This window comes from Pseudophryne corroboree, chromosome 7 (assembly GCF_028390025.1).
Source record: "Pseudophryne corroboree isolate aPseCor3 chromosome 7, aPseCor3.hap2, whole genome shotgun sequence".
NCBI classification, from domain to species: Eukaryota; Metazoa; Chordata; class Amphibia; order Anura; family Myobatrachidae; genus Pseudophryne; species Pseudophryne corroboree.
Genome location: NC_086450.1, coordinates 299,656,097 through 299,676,197, shown reverse-complemented (window position 1 = coordinate 299,676,197; position 20,101 = coordinate 299,656,097). Strand labels below are relative to the sequence as shown.

At 43.3% G+C, this 20,101-nt stretch overlaps 1 protein-coding gene across 9 annotated transcripts in view; it reads right to left on the bottom strand.

Annotated features, from left to right (window-relative positions):
- RBFOX1 (RNA binding fox-1 homolog 1) overlaps positions 1-20,101 on the bottom strand; it is a 916,481-nt gene that overhangs the window by 613,845 nt on the left and 282,535 nt on the right. Inside the window, exon 1 of one of the 9 annotated variants that reach the window (XM_063934251.1) lies at positions 7,203-7,403. The exons of the other annotated variants lie outside the window; for them this stretch is intronic. The gene's annotated coding sequence lies outside the window, so the exon portion shown is untranslated. Of the gene's footprint in view, positions 1-7,202; positions 7,404-20,101 lie in introns of those variants that run through there. 9 annotated transcript variants of the gene reach the window in all.

The window sequence follows — 20,101 nt, the reverse complement described above, 5'->3', positions numbered from 1 at the left end:
AATACGGGGGACCCCTACGCTTTTTGTCCCCCATATTTTTGGAACCAGGACCAGGCGCAGAGCCCGGTGCTGGTTGTTTAAATATGGGGGAACCTCTATCATTTTTTCCCCCATATTTTTGCAACCAGGATCGGCTCAAAGAGCCAGAGGCTGGTTTGGCTTAGGAGGGGGGACCCCACGCAATTTTATTCTTATTTTAACACTGTTTTTTTTTTTTTTTTTACAAGGTGCACAATGAAGCCCAGCATGGATCTCTCAGATCCGGCCGAGATTCATTGTATTAAAGTCGGCAGTGTTTTACTGTTTTACAAGTCACTCACGTAAAACACTGCCAAAAAAAACGAATGACATCGACATCGGTAAAACCGAAAATGCAGAATACGGCAGCTTAGTAAATTAGTCGTACTAATTTCAAAAAGTTGCATATTTACACTTTCGATGTCATTCGTGATTGAACTTTGACCTCAAACGGGAAAATACGATTTATAGTAAATATACCCCAATGTGTCTGTCCTGAAATTACAACTGGACAGGCATTTGAATTTGCCTGCCCAGTTGAGAAGTCAGTCACTGGTAGTCCCTGCAGCAAGTGCACAGGCATTCGGCGCGTCACACATACACATACAGCCAGATTTTCCAATATATCTGAAGCAGTGGCGTCACAAGGGGTGTGTGGGATGCACCCGGGTGTCACACACCGAGGGGTGACACCAAAATGCCAGCTCCAGCTCAGTGACAGGAGCCGGGTGCTGCACTGTAACATTACATACAGTGAAGCCTATGGGCTGCTCTTCGTAAAATGCCCGGAGGATCCTGTTAGTGTACCCTGTCACTTGTGCATGCGTTGGCTGATGGCTGAGGATGCGCGGAAGCACTCCTAGGTCATTAAAAGAAAAGTTATGCTTTGCATTTATAATTGTCAATCTTCATTTATAAACATCACTATGCATGTGTTAGCGATGCATCCAGCCCTATATATTCTCTGCAATAGCAGTATGTAATATGTGTGCTCTATATTAATAACTGTTAATAAATATGAGTAGTTATTTTTTTGCATTGCAGTTTGTACACTTCACACAAAGCCTAGGGCCCATCAATTTTTTTTGCTGATGCACTGTTATCTGTGCCCTGTAACCTGGAGCGTGGTTAAAGTAGCAAGGCACACTCATAAGCAACTGAGGTTTGTTTTGAGACAATGGCAGGGTGGTGGGGGGGATGAGGGATGACGAAACAGCGGACCAATAGTGAACTAGAGCTATTTCAATAGAGAAAAGAAATGGAAGAATGATTGCGCTGAGAGAAAAGAGGTGAGAAGGTTTTATTTAAACTGGGTATCGTTGACCATGTAAATGCTGAACTTAGAAATGATGGCATAAGCTCTGCTTAGCAAACGTCTGGTGTAGTGGGTTAATACTGCCCTGAGTGCATCTCATGGTGTGTACACACTGGCCGATATATCGGGCGTTCTATTGAACGGCCAATTTATCATGGGTCTGTCGGTCAATGTGTACAAACGATATGTCTGCGAATGCCGTCGTTCACAGACATATTGCATCGGCCCAGCAGCACAGCCACTGACCAACATATATACCAATATATATTGGTGCATTGCTGTGTGTATACAGGCGGTCAGCCGACCGCCCGTACATATGATGCACCAGCCGGTGGTGATTGATAGCTGAACTGGGTGGGCGCATATAAACACCCACCCAGTTTGTGACATCAGTCCTGACAGATCGGGCAGTGTGTGTGCACAACACACTGCCCGTTCCATCCATAGATCTATCTGCAGATCAGTTGATCTGCAGATATATCTACTAGTTTGTACCCAGCATCAGTCACTCTCCTCTGTCTCTCAGATAGGCCCCTACTCTCTAGCCAGCAGTGCACTAGACTCTGAGCACTAGGTCACTAGTAGACAGTGCTGTGCCAGAGTCTAGTGAACATGCACAAGTCTCCAGTTAAATGGAGCAGCCAGTGGCATAAGTACTGCCCCCGCAGCCACTGCGGAGGCTTGGAGGCGCAGGGCTGGGTGAGCACCGCCGCCACCACTGATTGCTGCTGTGAGTTTTGGGAAGGACTCGGAGGGCACACCGTGTGCCTCTCCTGTGTGTCACTTCTGGGTCTCCGGCGGTGTGCCTGTTAAATGAAGTGTCAGTTCTGCTAGCTTTGATTTGTTCATGAATCGGCACTTCATTTGACAGACACGCCGCTGGAGACACACACAGGATTGACACAGCCAGGAGGGGCACGTGCTGTGCCCTCTGGCTCCCTCCCAAAACTCACAGCAGCAGGGGAGCCCAGGGAGGGTGTGTAGTTAGCACTGGGAAGAATATTTGGCACTGGGGGTATATGTGTAACTGGCACTAGGGGGGCATATTTGGCATGGGGGGTATATGTGTAGCTGGCACTGGTGGTATCTGGGGCACTGAGGGCATATGTGTATCTGGCACTGGGGGGGCATATGTGGCACTGGGGTATATGTGTTTCTGACACTATGGGGGCATATTTTTATCTGGCACTGTTGGGGAATATCTGGCACTGGGGGAATATGTGGCACTTGGAGCACAGCCCTAGCAACAAGCATTACCCCCTCGTAACAAGCACAACACCCAGCTCATGAAATCCCTGGCAACAAGCATTACCCCCTAGCAATGAGCATGACGCCCAGTGAATGAAACCCCTGGCAATGAATATCACCCCCTGACAACAAGCTTGAAACCCAGCACATGATACCCCTGGCAACAAGCATAATACCTAGCACATGAAACCCCTGGCAATGAGCATGACACCCTGAGCATGAAAACCCCTAGCACTGTGCATGGAACCAAGAGCATGAAACCCCTGGCAATGAGCAGTTAATTTAAAAGTAATTAGAAGCCTTACTGTAGGACTTAATGTGTAACGGGCATTGCGGTGTGTGGCATAATGCATCACAGGCATTACGGTGTGTGGTATACGATATCACGGGCATTGTGGTATATGGTATAATGTCTCAGGGGCATTGCAGAGTGTGGCATACTGTATCAAGGACATTGCAGTGTGTGGCATAATGTATCACGGACATTGCAGTGTGTGTCATAATGTGTAACATGCATTGTATGTGCTATAATGTATCAGGGGCACTGCGCGTGTAGCATAATGTATAACAGGCATTGCAATGTGTGGCATAATGTGTCACAGGCATTACGGTGTGTGGCATAATGAATCGGGGCATTACGGTGTGTGGCATATTGTGTCATGGGCATTATTGTGTGTGGAATAATGTCTAAGGGCGATTGCAGTATGTGGCATAATGTATACTGGGCATTACTATAAGGAGGAAAAATGACAAATAATGTAAGGGGCATGAATCAGGATTATTATTTTTTTCTGTGGTGGCCAACGTCTGGGCATGCAGGTTGCAAAACTGGGGTATAAGGTAGTATTTTCCTGTAATGCCACGCCCTTTATGCAAAGCCAAGCCACATCCTTTTAAGCAAGGCCACGCACAGATTCATCCCTTTGCTAGTGGTAATTATGGGGGGGCGCCAGAGAATGATTTGGCTTGGGGAGAAAAATTCTAGTTACGCCACTGGGTGCAGCAGTCAGTTTCCCTGAGATTTTCTTACTGCGCATGTACAAAATTTGGGGAAAATGTCCGCCGATGCTGCAGCCGACACAGAACTCCGGAGCAGTAGGTATTAAATAAATGGTTGCAGTGTGTGTGGTGTGGGTCTCCTGGACCCATTGCCCCCGTGTGCACTTTACACCATGCATCCATTATAGATAAGTCACTGAATCAGTCATATTCACTCCGAGGGAGCTGCTATTTTGTGTGCTCAGCCTATAAATGTATTGGGATTAGCAGTAGCAGAGGTATGAGGTGCCTCATGCCTTCATGTTGTCACCCATTCCTGATTCATTAATATGCTAGTTCTCAGGAACCACAAAATGCCGGCCTCTAAATTCAGTAAGTGACAGGTACATTTTAAATAACCAGATATGGACAGAAATGTACTTGGTATGTGAATATTTAGTGTCTGTATTTCATGTCCCCAGTCGTATATTCTCTGAGAATAATGACTGCAGATGTGCCTTTATCAGTCTTATGATAATGCCACATATTATGCTTTTCATCAACCCTTCTGTCCTCAAACCCTTTAGAGTCAGAGACTCATTAAAACACAGATAGAACAAACAGCTGCTCGTATAACAGCTGAGGTATTCCACAACACCTTCTTCATTTAGCCTATTTTTCCCATTTACATTATGTCTTCTCTAGCACGCATGCATAAATAACTCAATATGCATTTTCAGGCTTAGGAATCGAAAGATGATGTAACTCATGTAATATTTACATTAGTATTTATTATATATGGGATAATGCAGTCTTCTTGTATATTATATTGGTATTAAAAGAAACATAGGGGCACTACGCGCTCAGACTATAAATCGCATGTGTAGATCTCCGGAAAAAAGGTACAGCAGCCATATTCCCAGGGATTTCACTACTGCGCATGCGCAAAATGCAGAGAAAGTGGCCGCCATGCCATTTTCCCAAAAATGATTTGCGCTCTTTCTGACACTGACAGGGGAATCTGGAAAGCTTAGTATTAGAAACTGCACCCTTTATAAATGCGCCAGTGGAGACTGCCACTATCTGTAATAATTAAAAACCAGCTTTTGTTTCTAAACACTGAAGTAAAGATGAGCAAAGTTTTCAAAACTGCTCTGGAAAATATTTGTCACATTCCACATTGCAAATGAGGATTGTATTTATGGACCTTTGAATCTCATAAATGGCCAACTTCACCGCAAAACTCAATTCATGCAAACGTTTGCTCGTCTCTATAATGAAGTGATGACATCAGAACTGACATTTATAGGAGATTACATGATTCTGTGTGTATATTATCTATGTGTCCTTTTCAGTCTTTGCTGCATTTGGCAGCGTATGTTAGTGCTGCGCGTCATGGCACAGCGTAGCACGTGCATTTCGATAGATAGAGGGTGTATGCTTATGCACACGCCTGCTTACTCCGCCGATTTCAGCAGTCACATGTACGGGTACTGGTAGCGGGTGCTAATAATCTCCTTCAGCATCCCATCTATATATACGGATAGCTCCCTGCGCCGACTATGGTCTATAATTGGAGTAGCACGTGCCCGCTACTATACGCTATGCGGCACCTAATAGCCTGTGACGCAAACGCATTGCGGGCAATAATGATACAAGAGGACACAGCTGAATATATATATATATATATATATATATACACACACACACACACACACACACACACACACACACACACACACACACACATATATTCTGTGCATTGTAAAAAGGATTAAATGAAAAAAAAAAAAATTGTCTTTTTCCAGACTAACATAAGCAGATATAATTTTCATATACATATCTGGCACTCCATGGGTTAAATATATTTCCCGTAATGTGCACTGCTGACCAATCAAATCAGGAAAGAAAAAAAAAACAGAAGCAGCTCAGCTGTATGGGGGAAAAAGCCAATATGTGCTAAATCAATGACAGCCAAGAGCCATTTCACCAGTGTTACTTCTCTACTCCTACTTATGATTCAGACTAGGGGAAAAAACTTATCTTAGATGCTGCTAACATTAACTATCTCAAGCCCACATTACATCTAGTCTGCTACAAGCAATGTGATTTGCAAGTTGTGTTAACTCCTAAAGAATACAACTGACAGTCAAAGCCTGCTGTAAGCTGTTCTGTTGACAGATATGCATGACAACAATTAATTACTATTTCTTTTCTATTATTTCTTAATAACATATTTATCTAGATGAGAGCTAACAAAGCCAACTGACAAGCTTGTTTTTTCCCCCATAAACATAATTGTTCTCAAGCTATTGCTAAAAAAAACCCTTCTCAGCATTAACGATGAATAGCTCCTGTATTACCCCTGATAGCAAAACAGCTTTTAATAAGCAGTAATTGTATATTAGCTGAAGTGAGATTGCCAGGAGAAGTGGGATAAACAACAGTGAAAACACAGATACCAAAGGAAAAGGACATAAGTGATCTGTAGTATTATTAATGGATCAGCAGCATGATCAGCTAAGTATAGTAAATCATTAAATCTGAAAGCAGTATTTACTTTGTAAAAACACAAACGCAAGCCTGTTCATTTATAAAGAGAATTTTTGAAGAAACTGTTACCATAGCTAATCTGTTCTGGCACCTGAACACTTGTGAATACAGTACAGTACATACTGTAGGTGAATGTAATGTATAGGTATTATATACTTTACCCAATATAGATACTAAACGCTATAGTACTGTATATGCTAGTGTAACAGTAATGCTACAGAGCTGCAGAATATGTCAGTGCTTTATAAATAATCAATTCCCACAGATGCTAATGTTCATTATACTGTAGATACTGTATCTCGACTCTAACAGACATCCACATACCTACAATAAAACCAAGTGTTATTGTTAAACTGTATACTGTAGCTAAGAGCAAAATGCCTTGTGACATGAGGAGAGCACATCTGAGGTATACTGTAGGTGCTCCTTAAATGACGTTGCACCAATTGTTCTTGTGAAGTTTGCTGACACACCTATTACGTTACAATGCCTATGGCACGCCAATGTGGCTGGACACATGACCTGGTCAGCCAATCACAACTGACTGGTAGAAGAAGAAAAAAAATGCAGTACAAATGGTTCTTCAATTCAAAACAAACACAGTTGTCAGGCTGTTTCAATTACAACACTACTGAAATGCCGATGGTATGCAGATTGCCTTATAGCACAGCCTTAACAAACCAGAGTAGTTATATAATTGTAACCTCAATGCAGGCACAACTACCTCTAATATAATGAGGTGAATTGCAAAAAGAAGACAGTCACAGCTTGTGCAATTATTTACCACAAAGTCCCCATGTCTATCAGTTTATACCCCTACATTGAAATATTGACTTGAAAGGGGATGGATATAACTCACTGAAATAGCAACATTTTTCCTTCTGTTCTACATGCGATCTATTGGACTCCGTGCTGCTGAGTAAAATATTGTCAGCCTGCCAATGCAGTTCTATTCCACCTGCTTTGTAGGTCATTCTTAACTGTTGTTGCAGCACGTGAAGGCATCGGTAACTGTGATGAAGCATTTAACAGTTCTCCTTCCTGATGGATTTTACGTATAAAATTGCTTACATTAAATATACAAACTCACCCCACTGTGAAGTATGCCTCTTGCGAGGTTGGATGGCCGTGAGACAGTGCTAGTGGCTACTAGGTAGCTCCATACAAAAAAAGGAAGACAAAAAGCATTAAAAAAAGCATCAGTGATATGCGCAAGAGAAAGAAAGAGGGATGGGAAATTAATAATCCAACAGGCAGGTTCTCTCAGTGTTATTAATCATGCTGCTTCTCACAAGCTAGAGAGGAGCTGAGATTTGCACATGGGTAGGGGAGGGGAGCAGACATCATTGGCCGACTGTGCTCATTCCTATACATCACAGCCAATCCTTCATTTTTTGCCGTAAGGTACAAATACTGTATATCTGTGAAGCAGTTACAAAACCCTGGAAGATGAAAAAGCATGCTCTCAGGCTAGGCAATGCTTTTGTCCAGTTAATGCACTATAAACTTTACTTGAGCTGATTTCTTATTTGATACCCCTGTGACAGGGTCAGTGAACGGCAAGCAATTCCATCCCAAATCATACCATAATCGAATTGCTGCCTATTTCCCAAACCTATAATGAAAAAGGCAACTGAAATAATGCAGGTAATGTTGCCAGCCTCCCATTGCTGTCGTACATTATTACTGCCGATTGCTTGCCTCCATTTCCCCTGTACTCTAACAATGAATATATTTCACAGCTCACTTGCTTTGCTGTGTGGGTGGCATGGCATAGACACCTACATGATATGAAGAAGAAAAAAAAATCTAAAACAATAGGGTTTTGTCTGTGAAAGCAACCTAACAGGCTGCTGATAGTGAAGACAATTTTGTCAGTATGATACCCCATGTAGAGGGAGGTTTAGACAGTGCAGCTGAAGCAGAGGTTGGAATTAATGTCTTGTATTTTATTTTTGGATTGCAAGGTTATGTGCATGCTCCTTTTATGCCTTGCTCTATTTGCTTGGCATATTTTGCTATATACTATATATCATTTTGAGTAAATAGTGTTAGCAATGGATTTGTGAATGTTAGTTCTAGCATTTTTGATCGTACACATCCACACAGGAAACATACACACAGATCAGAGCTAAAACTGATAGACAGCTATATACTGTAGATATATACTGTAGATCGAGGGATAGGGAATTGCATTTGACAATGGTCGTGCTTTATGGTTAATTACACTTCATTTTAACCAAACAGCTGAAGCGTATATAAAGCACTAGATAATTTTGATAGGTAAATATGCTATGCATATATAATCAGATTAATGAGGTCTTTTCTCACTTTCTTCTGTCTGTCTGCTCTTCTGTCTCCTTCTGTTTCTCATTCTATACGTTTTAGGCTCTTTCATGCAGATGATGCATAAAAATGAAGAATTCATTAGTGTCTTTCAATGGTAAAGACCCAAATACAGGTTCCAATGTATAGCTTTAGGGTGAAAATGATTCATCCACTCTTTTTTCCCCTTGCTCTGTATAAAAAAGGATTTTACCAAGGATTTTGTTTAACTAGATAGAAAAAAACATGTAGATTCCATGATACTGCTCAAGTTCACCCAGCAGCTTTTCTACATACAAATCAGTGAGTTACTTTGTAGACTATGGTATGTGTCATTATTAAAATCAAGGGTTAACCAAAACTTTTGAGCTGTCATTCATATTGACAAAATATTCTCTAATGGGTGCTAAACTGCATGCAGAGGAGTTTAGATTTACTAAAGCTTAAGATTCTCTATTGACTCCGGACCAGTGACCTGAATCAAAGTTGTAGTCTGAACAGCCAAGTTAACCCTTAACGAAGCTTAATGAATCTCCCCCTGTGTTTGCTTATGTATTATCACAGTTTTGCAGCTGGAACTCTTTGATAAGTAATCCTCTTCTCCCCATGTACAAAGCACTGCAAGGCTGAATCAGCATGACTCTGCATGGAGAACAAGATATACTGTATCCTTTTCAATCAAGCAGAAAGGATATGTGCTCCCTCTGACTGTTGTCAACTATCAAAAAACTCAGTAGGATGAGAAAGAGAATAATTGTTAAACAACAGGATTGCTACAACAGCTAAATCAATTTTGCTGAAGTGACAGATTAAGAATTTTACAATGATGATAATAATAATAAAAATGTAATAATGGCAAAAGTAGGGGCGTCTTAAGAGAGGAGATGACCTGTGTGCAGTCTCTGTGTCTGCATCTTCTTCTTTAGTGTCCAGCACAAGTGAGTAGATTCTGGCACTGTGCCAGAATCTACTGCGCATGTGCAAGTGCTCGGGAAGATAGCACCCGCATTAATTTTTCCATAAGATTTTTTTCTGGTGATTTATTTTTGTCAATTCTTCTGCATATGCACAGTCCTGCGGCAACCATTTTCCTTGTGAATTGAGCAGTGCCACCACGTACTCCAGAGGGGTGAGTGTTAAACATGGGTGTGGACATCCATGGACCCAGGAGCCTGTGTACACCACACACCCTGCACTTGCTATAAATACACAACTGGTGCAGGGGTGAGACAAATTGTGGTAGCTTATTGGGCAACAGGAGTAAGACCTGTTTGTTTTGCGGAAGGGCAATGTTCCTACAACATAATCTTTGCATTCTACTTGTTCCTCTATATTTCATGGAATGGTTCTGTGGGCACGGAAAAAATGTTCAAGGACCTCTACTGAGATGGTGAGGAGGCGTGACCAGTGTTGTGTGGGGGTGGCTAGACCCAAGTGGGTGTGTACACCCCCTACACTATCAGCCTTAATGTCTCCCTTAGTACATACAAATAGAAATATTGCAGAATTTTGTGAGGGAAATAGAAATACAGTTTTAATACTGACCACTTGACCAGCTAAGCAGATGGTCATCATTATGCTGCCATGATTATCAGCCTTTTTATATGGAGTTCTGGAGCTGGAGCTCTATCCATCTCACCATGACTATGGAGTAGATGTATCAAGCAGTGTTAAGAGTGGAGAAGTAGTCAAGTGGCGAAGTTGCCTATAGTAACCAATCAGCTTCAAGGTACCATTTATCAAGTACATCTATAAAATGATAATCAGAAGCAGATCGGTTACTATGGGCAACTTATCCACCAGTTCGCTTCTCTACTCTCCCCACAACTTGATGCATCTTCCCTGGTGTTTGTAATTCCCACATTTTGCAGAACTTATAGGCCCTACACATTGGCCGAGCTGCCCGACGGCGGATACGGCCGACAGGCGAACCGGAGGCGCGGGGGGGGGGCAGTGACGGGGGGAGTGAAGTTACTTCACTCCCCCCATCACACGGCTTCATAGAACTGCAGGCAAATATGGACGAGATCATCCATATTGGCCTGCATGCACAGCCGACGGGACACCAGCGATGAACGAGCGCGGGGCCGCGCATCGTTCATCGCTGGAGCCTCCACACTGCACAATATGAACGTTATCTCGTTCATTAATGAACGAGATCGTTCATATCGTGCAGTCATGTCGGCCAGTGTGTAGGGCCCATTAGAATTGACAAATAGATTGGGAAAAAGGATGCTGTCAATTATTCTGCTGTGTGATTTACAGTAGTAGTGGTGTATATTTTTCAGGAAAAACAAAAACGTCTTACATGCAGATCCAAAAGAAGAAAAATGCTAAATTCTGTATCCAAATTTGTGGGAAATATTTTAAAATGTAATTTACTCAAAGAGATGAGTGAAGTTGTAGTAAAATTTCACTTGAATTGAGTTTTTCTTGTGAAATTTAGAACTTGTGAATAGCGGAGATGATACAATACAGTATATAACGAAAAAGTATGGAGGGCTATTGTGCACAGGTATTATCAAAAATGGGTCACCTACCACCACACAAGAGTTGTACGTAAGATAATAAAATATGATAAGACCAACAACTGCGCTCACTATCCACAATATCCTTATAGGGGCCCAAGAGGTAAGCAAAGCTGAGGGTCTGTGTGTTTTCGCGCAGTGGGCGGTCAGGTCATAACTGCACATGCATATGCACCGCAATGCGCACGCTTGTCGGACAACAATGAAGGGCATTGCTGGTCAGCGACAGGATGGTGCAAAAATTTTATTTGCATGGGCGTTCGCAAGGTGATAGACAGGAAGAGGTCATTTGTGGGTGGTAACTGACTGTTTATTGGAAGTGTCCGGAAAAACGCTGGCGTGCCTAAGTGTTTTCAGGGAGGGTGTTTGACGTCCGTTCCGGCCCAGATCAGCCTGTTCTCATTACACTGTAGGAGTAAGTCCTGGGCTGCGCAGTGACTGCACATGGTGGATTTTTGCAGCTCGGCGTACACATAGGATCACAAGCTTACACGGCGAATATACACTCCTCCTGAGGCGGCAACTATCTAAACACAGGACAGCAAAGTTAGCAGTCCAGCGATAAGGTCTTAATCACCCCCTGAGATGATTACCGTCAATTCCTTCTGCTACAGAAGTTGGGCCATAAAGCCACTATTGGAATGAAGTACAAATTCTGTAGGACACCTGAAAATTTAGCTCAACTCTAGTACATAAAAAGACTTTACAACACAGTCTTACTGTTTTTCATAAGTCAATGGAATTTTTGCATATGTATACGGATTTCATGAATATACAGTATGTCTATAACAGGCAGAAATACAGTAATTGCTTGTATCCCAGCTAAAGCTGCTACTAGTGAGGTCAGGAGATGAGGTAACAATCATCTCTTGAAGATACAGTGCATGACTGTGAGCCAGAAATAACATGCAGCAGCCTACAGACTAAGATATGTTCATTTTTCTTTTTCTTGCGTTTGTGCTGCAGCCAATTTCATTAGTGTCTGGACTTGTGCCAGCTTCATCCTGGGTGTAAGAGATCCATCTGAAACAGGCATGCAAACTCTCCCGTGATACACCCATCAGAACAGAATCGTTCTGGGCACCTTAATTCTCGCCACCCAGTTCCCGCCCAGAAATGCATAAGTAATGTTAGGTTCTGTCCTTTTAAGAGGCAACATGGACAGCGCTACTTGCAACATTTGGGACACATTGGCCCCCATTCCGAGTTGATCGTAGCTGTGCAAAATTTTGCACAGCTACGATCATCTTTCCTAACATGCGGGGGGATGCCAAGCACAGGGCTATCCCGCCCCGCATGTCAGTCCGGCCCCCCTCGCAGAAGTGCAAAGGCATCACACTGCGGCGATGCCTTTGCACTTCAGGAGTAACTCCCGGCCAGCGCAGCTTTAGCGTGCTGGCTGGGAGCTACTCATCGCTCCCTGGCCCGCAGCGGCTGCGTATGACGTCACGCAGCCACTGTGGCCCACTCCCCGTTCGGTCCGGCCACGCCTGCGTTGGCCACGGCGGCCAAACGCCGCCTTTTCGCCCCCTCCCACCCATTGATCGCCTCTGCCTGTCAATCAGGCAGAGACGATCGCTATCCTGCTACGGCCTTCGGCCATCCCGCATGTGCAGGCGCACTACGGCGCCTGCGCATGTGCAGCAGGGACCCGTTCGCTCTGCTGTGTTAAAACGCAGCTAGCGAATGGGTCGGAATGACCCCCATTGTACGATGCATGAGCTGGCTATGTTTTCAGATTAACATGCATGCGCAGATGGCACAAAATAGCTAAATACATCCATTTTCTCACATACGTCTGACAGGAATAACATGCATAGAGGTTGGAAAAGCAATGTTCATTTAAAAACACATTGGTGGGGGGCAATTAATGAGCCAAGGTAATGTACTGTGGGCTAATTAATCCACTGGGACTACACAATTAGCCCCGATGCTCGGTTGCAGGTAGTTATTATCTGGCATTTTTTTTCGGGACCTCAGCAAGCTCAGCAGCAATGCCTTATAATTAGACCTTTTTCCAGAAAACACAAACAAAAACACATACTGTAAGTCCGTGAATTTACCTATAGCCCCAAAATAGTATTTTTTTTTTGCGTTATTTTTTTTCCAGGATAGCCCCTATCCTGGAAAAAAAATAACGCAAAAGAAAAAGATAAAAGAAGAATCATGAAAAGATATTGGGGCTAATTGCATTCCTCCGATAGGATGATATTGAATTAGTCCCGCATTTTCAGTAGAGATAAGCGGGTTTGGTACCCTGAGAACTGATTACCCCCGAACTTCACTACCCGAGCCCGGAACCAAGTCATGCTCTGGTTTTCCCACCTGACTCAGAAACCAGAACGAGGCAAAACGTCATCATCCCGCTGTTGTATTCTCGCAGGGTTTGGATTCCGTATAAGAAGCCGCGCGTCGCCGCCATTTTCACTCTGGCATTGGAGAGTGTAGCGAGATGACGTGTCTCCGTCCTCAGTGTCCTGCATCAGTACAGTGGTAGTATCTTGTGCTGCATCAGTCCAGGCACAGTGGTGGTGTCCTCTGCTGCCATATGTCCAGTGCTGCTATATTAGTCCAGTCCATTGCAGTGGTGCTGTGTTGTCCTGCATCAGTACAGTGGTAGTGTCTTGTGCTGCATCAGTCCAGTGACAGTGGTGGTGTCCCTGTGCTGCTGTATATGTCCAGTGATACTGCCATATATGTCCAGTGGTACTGCCTTATAATTCCAGTGATACTGCCGTATATGTCCAGTGGTACTGCCGTGTCCCTGTGCTGCTGTATATGTCCAGTGGTACTACCATATATGTCCAGTGGTACTGCCTTATAATTCCACTGATACTGCCGTATATGTCCAGTGGTACTGCCGTATAAATCCAGTCCAGTGGTACTGCTGTATAAATCCAGTGGTACTGCAGTATAACTCCAGTGATACTGCTGTACAATTACAGTGATACTGCTGTACAATTTCAGTGATACTGCTGTATAATTCCAGTGATACTGCTGTACAATTCCAGTGATACTGCCGTATAATTCCAGTGATACTGCCATATAATTCCAGTGGTACTGGTGTATAAGTCCAGTGACACTGCCATATAAATACAGTCCAGTGGTACTGCCGTATAAGTCGAGTGATACTGCTGTATAATTCCAGTGGTACTGCCATATAAGTCCAGTCCAGTGGTGCTGCCATATAAGTTCAGTGGTGCTGTCCTGTGCTGTATAATATTTACTACAATTTAAGGGTTATTAATATTTAATCTGAATAATTTTCACAGGGTTTGCCCTGTGTGGTGTAGAGGTATGCTCTTCTGTACCGCATATAGTTATATAAATCCAGAAAAATAATGAAAAACAAAAATTTGGAAGATACAATAGGGAAAGATCAAGAACCACTTCCTCCTAGTGCTGAAGCTGAAGCCACTTGTCATGACATAGATGATGAAATGCCATCAAAGTTGTCTGCAAAGGCCGATGCCCAATGTGATAGTAGAGGGCATGTAATATCCAAAAAGTCAAAGTTCAGTAAAATGATTTAAAAAAAAAAAAATTGTCTGAGGAGAAATATAAACTTACCAATATGCCATTTATGACACGGAGTGGCAAGGAACGGCTAAGGCCCTGGCCTATGTTAATGACTAGTGATTCAGCTTCACATGACATTGGAAGCCCTCATCCTCCCACTATAAAAATGATAAGAGTTAAGCTGGCAAAAGCACAGCAAAGAACTGTGCATTCTAAGATGGTATCACAATTCCCCAAGGAGAGTCCAAGTGTGTCGGCGGTTGCGATGTCTGACCCTCCCAACACTGGATGGGAAGTGGTGGCTCCTTCCACCATTTGCACACCCTCTGCAAGTGCTGGAAGTAGCACCCACAGTCCGGTTTCTGATATTCAAATTGAAGATATCAATGTTGAAGTACACCAGGAGGAGGAGATGGGTGTTACTGGTGCTGAGGAGGAAGTTGATGATGAGGATTCTGATGGTGATATAGTTTGTTTAAATCAGGCTCCGGGGGAGACACCTGTTGTCTGTGGGATGAATAAGCCCATTGTGATGCCTGGGCAAAATACCAAAAAAGCCACCTCTTCAGTGTGGAATTATTTCTCCACAAATCCGGACAACAGGTGTCAAGCCATGTGTTGCCTCTGTCAATCTGTAGTAAGTAAGGGTAAGGACGTCAACCACCTAGGAACATCCTCCCTTATACGTCACCTGCTGCGCATTCATCAGAAGTCAGTGTCAAGTTGTTAAAGTTTAGGTAAGAGTATAAGCAGTCCACTGACACCTAAATCCCTTCTTCCTCTTGTACCCAAGCTCCTGCAAGCCACACCCTAAACTCCATCACCATCAACTTCCTCCTCAGTCAGTAACATCCGTAGTCCTACAGGTCATGTCACTGGCAAGACTGAGGAGTCCTCTTCTTACCATGTTTCCTCCGGAGTATTCTTGAGTGGTACGCCTACTGCTGCTGTTGCTGCTGCTGCTGTTATTGCTGCTAGGAGTCTATCCTCATCCCAGAGGGGAAGTTGGAAGACCACTTGTACTACTTCAACTAAGCAATTGACTGTCCAACAGTCCTTTGTGAGGAAGATGAAATATGACAGCAGTCATCCTGTTGCAAAGCGGATAACTGAGGCCTTGACAGCTATGTGTTAGACGTGCATCCGGTATCCGACATTAGGACTTACCCTATTGTTTGAGGTACTGTGTCCCCGGTATCAAATCCCATCTAGGTTCTACTTCACTAGGCAGGCGATACCAAGAATGTACAGAAACCTCAGAAAAAGTGTCACCAGTGTCCTAACAAAATGCAGTAGTATCCACTGTCCACTTAACCACGGACATGTGGGCAATTGGAACAGGGCAGACTGAGGATTATATGACTGTGACAGCCCACTGGATAGATGTATTGCCGTCCGCAGCAACAACAGCAGCAGCACCAGTAGCAGCATCTCGCAAACACCAACTCTTTCCTAGGCAGGTTACGTATCACCGCTTTCCGTAAGAGGCACACAACTGACAACCTCTTACAAAAACTGAGGGACATCATCGCACAATGGCTTAACCCAATTAGACTCTCCTGGGGATCTGTGATATCGGACAATGCCACCAATATTGTGCGTGTATTACATTTGAGCAAATTCCAGCACGTCCTATGTTTTGCACATACAATTAATTTGGTGGTGCTGAATTTTTTGAAAAATGATAGGGGCGTGTAGGAGATGCTGTCGGTGGCCCGAAAAATTGCGGGCAATGTTCGACATTCAGAAACTGTGTGCCGAAGACTGGAGCGCCAGCAAACACTCCTGAACCTGCCCTGCCATCACCTGAAGCAAGAGGTGGTAACGAGGTGGAATTATACACTCTATATGCTTCAGAGGATGGAGGAGCAGCAAAATGCCATCCACCTACAATATAGGCAAAGGAGGGAGAATGCACCTGACTCAAGCGCAGTGGAGAATGATTTCCGTTTTGTGCAAGGGTCTCCAACCCTTCGAACTTGACACACGTGAAGTCAGTTCAGATACTGCCAGCTTGAGTCAGGTCATTCCCCTCATCAGGCTTTTACAGAAGCAGCTGGAGAAATTGAAGGAGGAACTAAGACGGATCGATTCCGCTAAGTATGTGGAACTTTGGATGGAGCCATTTACTGGCTTTGCCAGGATTCAAGGGTGATCAATCTGTTGAAATCAGAGCACTACAATTTTGCCACCATGCTCGATCCTAGGTTTAAAGCCTACATTGTATCTCTTTTTCAGGCAGAAACAAGTCTGCAGAGGTTCAAAGAACTGCTGGTGAGAATATTGTCAACTCAAGCGGAACGTGACCCGTCAACAGCTCCTCCTTCATTTTCTCCATCAACTGTGGCTGCGAGGAAAAGGATAAAATTTCTCAGCCCACCTGCTGGCGGTGATGCAGGGCAGTCAGGGTCCCGTGCTGATATCTCGTCCGGACTGACGGACCTGCCAACGATTACTGACATGTCTTGTTTACTGTCACTGCATATGATTCTGTCACCATTGAAAGAATGGTGGAGGATTATATGAGTGACAGCATCCAAGTAGGCATATCAGACAGTCCATATGTATACTGGCTGGAAAAAGAGGCAATTTGGATGCCCTTGCACAAATTGGCTTTATTTTACCTAAGTTGCCCCCCCTCCAGTGAGTTCTCTGGAAGATTGTTTAGTGCAGCCGGTAGACTTGTCAGCGATTGGTGTAGGAGGTTACTTCCACAAAATGTGAATAAGATGTTGTTTCTCAAAATGAATGATAAATTACACCGGGAAGACCTTGACCAGCAATTGCCTCCAGAAATTACACAGGGACCTGTGATGGTGGATTCCAGTGGGTATGAATTAATACTCTGTGAGGAGGATGCACATACTGAAAAGGGTGAGGAATCAGAGGATGTGGTCGACATCTTGCCTCTGTAGAGTCAGTTTGTGCAAGGAGAGATTGATTGCTTCTTTTTTGGTGGGGGCCCAAACCAACCAGTCATTTCAGCAACAGCCGTGTGGCAGAACCCTGTAACTGAAATTATTGGTTTGTTAAAGTGTGCATGTCCTGTTTATACAATGAAAGGGTGGGTGGGAGGGCCCAAGGACAATTCCATCGTGCACCTCTTTTTCTTCTTTGCATCATGTGCTGTTTGGGGACTAGTTTTTTAAAGTGCCATCCTGTCTGACACTGCCGTACAAGTCCAGGGGTGCTGCCGTATAAGTCCAGGGGTACTGCCGTATAAGTCCAGTCCAGTGGTGCTGCCTTGTGCTGCATCAGTCCTTTGGTGGTGTCTTGTGCTGCCATAAGTCCAGTGGTGGTGTCCTGTGCTGTATATTATTTACTCCAAATAAAAGGGTTATATACATTACTTACAGTATATTATTATTCAAATAATTATTACAGGGTTTGCTCTGTGTGGTGTAGGGGTACTCTCGCCTATGCTGCATATTATTATAGTAGCTCTAAATAAAAGGGTTATTATTATCCAAATTAATTTTACCGCCTTTACCATGTGTGTGTGATTTAGGGGTACGCTCTCCTGTGCCACCAATATTGTGTGTGTATTACATCTGGGCAAATTCCAGCACGTCCCATGTTGTTTGTGCCGCACACTTGTGTCACTTAGCTTAGTCATACTGCTACCTCATTGCACCTCTTTTACTTCTTTGCATGATGTGGTGTTTGGGGACTAGTTTTTTTAAGTGCCATTCTGTCTGCAAGTGCAGTGCCACTCCTAGATGGGCCAGGTGTTTGTGCCTCACAGTTGTGTCACTTAGCTTAGCCATCCAGCTACCTAATTGCACCTCTTTTACTTCTTTGCATCATGTGCTGTTTGGGGCTTATTTTTTAAATCTGACATCCTGTCTGCCACTGCACATGGGCCAGGTGTTTGTGCCGCACACTTGTGTCGCTTAGCTTAGTCATCCAGCCACCTCGGTGCAACCTTTTGGCCTGAAAACAATATTGTGAGGTGTTCAGAATAGACTGGAAATGAGTGAAAATTAATGTTATTGAGGTTAATAATACTGTAGGATCAAAATTACCCCAAAATTCTGTGATTTTAGCGGTTTTTATGGTTTTTTTTGCAAAAATCATCCAGATCCAAAACCAAAAGCAAAACCCGAAAGGGTGATTTTGGCAAAACCAATCCAGATCCAAAACATGAGCATGGAACCAGAACCAAAACAAAAACACAAAACACGAAAGGTGCCCGCCACACATCTTTAATTTTCCGACAGTCAGATAATTGGTATTTAATTAATTTAACCTATGTGTATTCAATAGCAGGCGTTTTCACACGTTTTTGGATCCATTTTCTGCCCATGCCTTTTCATTTTATTTTATGTCGTATCGGCATCGGCGAAAACGGACCTAAAAACTGGTGAAAACGCCCGAAAATTAGACAAAACACGTGTATCGGCAGCGAATTCACCGATACACATGGTTTTCTTCCATGACGGATTTTTCGACCAGTCGAAAAAATAGCATGAGCATTGAATCGGTCAAATGTAAATTCGACCTAAAATGGGTGAAAAGTGCAGTTTTTTCAACTGCTCAAATGGCACTAATTGAATACCCTCCATAGTCTGAATTCTAAGGTACATCAGTTTATGTTGGAAAGAATAACAATCCTAAAATCCTGTGCAGGTACATGGTAAAATGTACTACTCTTTAAACCTTATCTACAGTATTCCAAGGTGCAAGATGCCTCAAGTCTGATCAGATTAATAATATCTTTAAGTTCGACATGAAATAAGTAACTAAAAAACTAAAGATCCACATACAAAAAAGGAGACAAGAAAAATTAAGTCTAATTTATTTATAGGGTATAATTACCCTTAAAATATTTGAAGTGTCAATAAGTATCCACACCAACAATTGTACCCATACTATATAGCTGAAGCATTAAATCAAGTTTTTCATTACCTTAAAAGTGCATGGGGGGTGGGGTCACTGCTGTGACTAGAATATAAATATTAACCTACTGTATCTGATTCAGGAATTATTAATATTTTAGAATTTTTGGACCCTATTCAACTAAAATACAGTTGTTGCGGTCAAATAGTTGCCGCCCAGAAATAAAGAAAAAATGGCCATTGCAGAAATTGCGATCGCATCGCAATAGGCAAAGTGATCGCATAAACCATTTTCAAATACCTAAACAATTGAGAGTTTTTACATCTGCGCCAGGCAAGGTCATCCACAATTCTGCAAATGCAAGAGGTTGGAAGTGGTCAATGCTGACGTCACAGGCCCACCGAAAAAAATGCCTTGCCTTGTTTGCGTTTTAACAAGCACACCGAGAAAATGCCATGTTTCCTCCCCTAAACACTGGTTTCTTCTCAAATCAAAATGCAAATGCATTGCAGCACAATGTGTTTGCAGAAATAATTGCAAATTACAGGTGTGCATGAGCAATGCGAACACTGCATATGTGCAGACGTTTGATAATCAGCCGGATTGCGTTTTCCCAATTTTGGCTATCCGTGCTGAATAGCGTCCTTTGCAAAGTTTGACTGCAGCACACTGGGGGTAATTCTGAGTTGATCGCAGCAGGAACTTTGTTAGCAGTTGGGTAAAACCATGTGCACTGCAGGGGAGGCAGATATAACATGTGCAGAGAGAGTTAGATTTG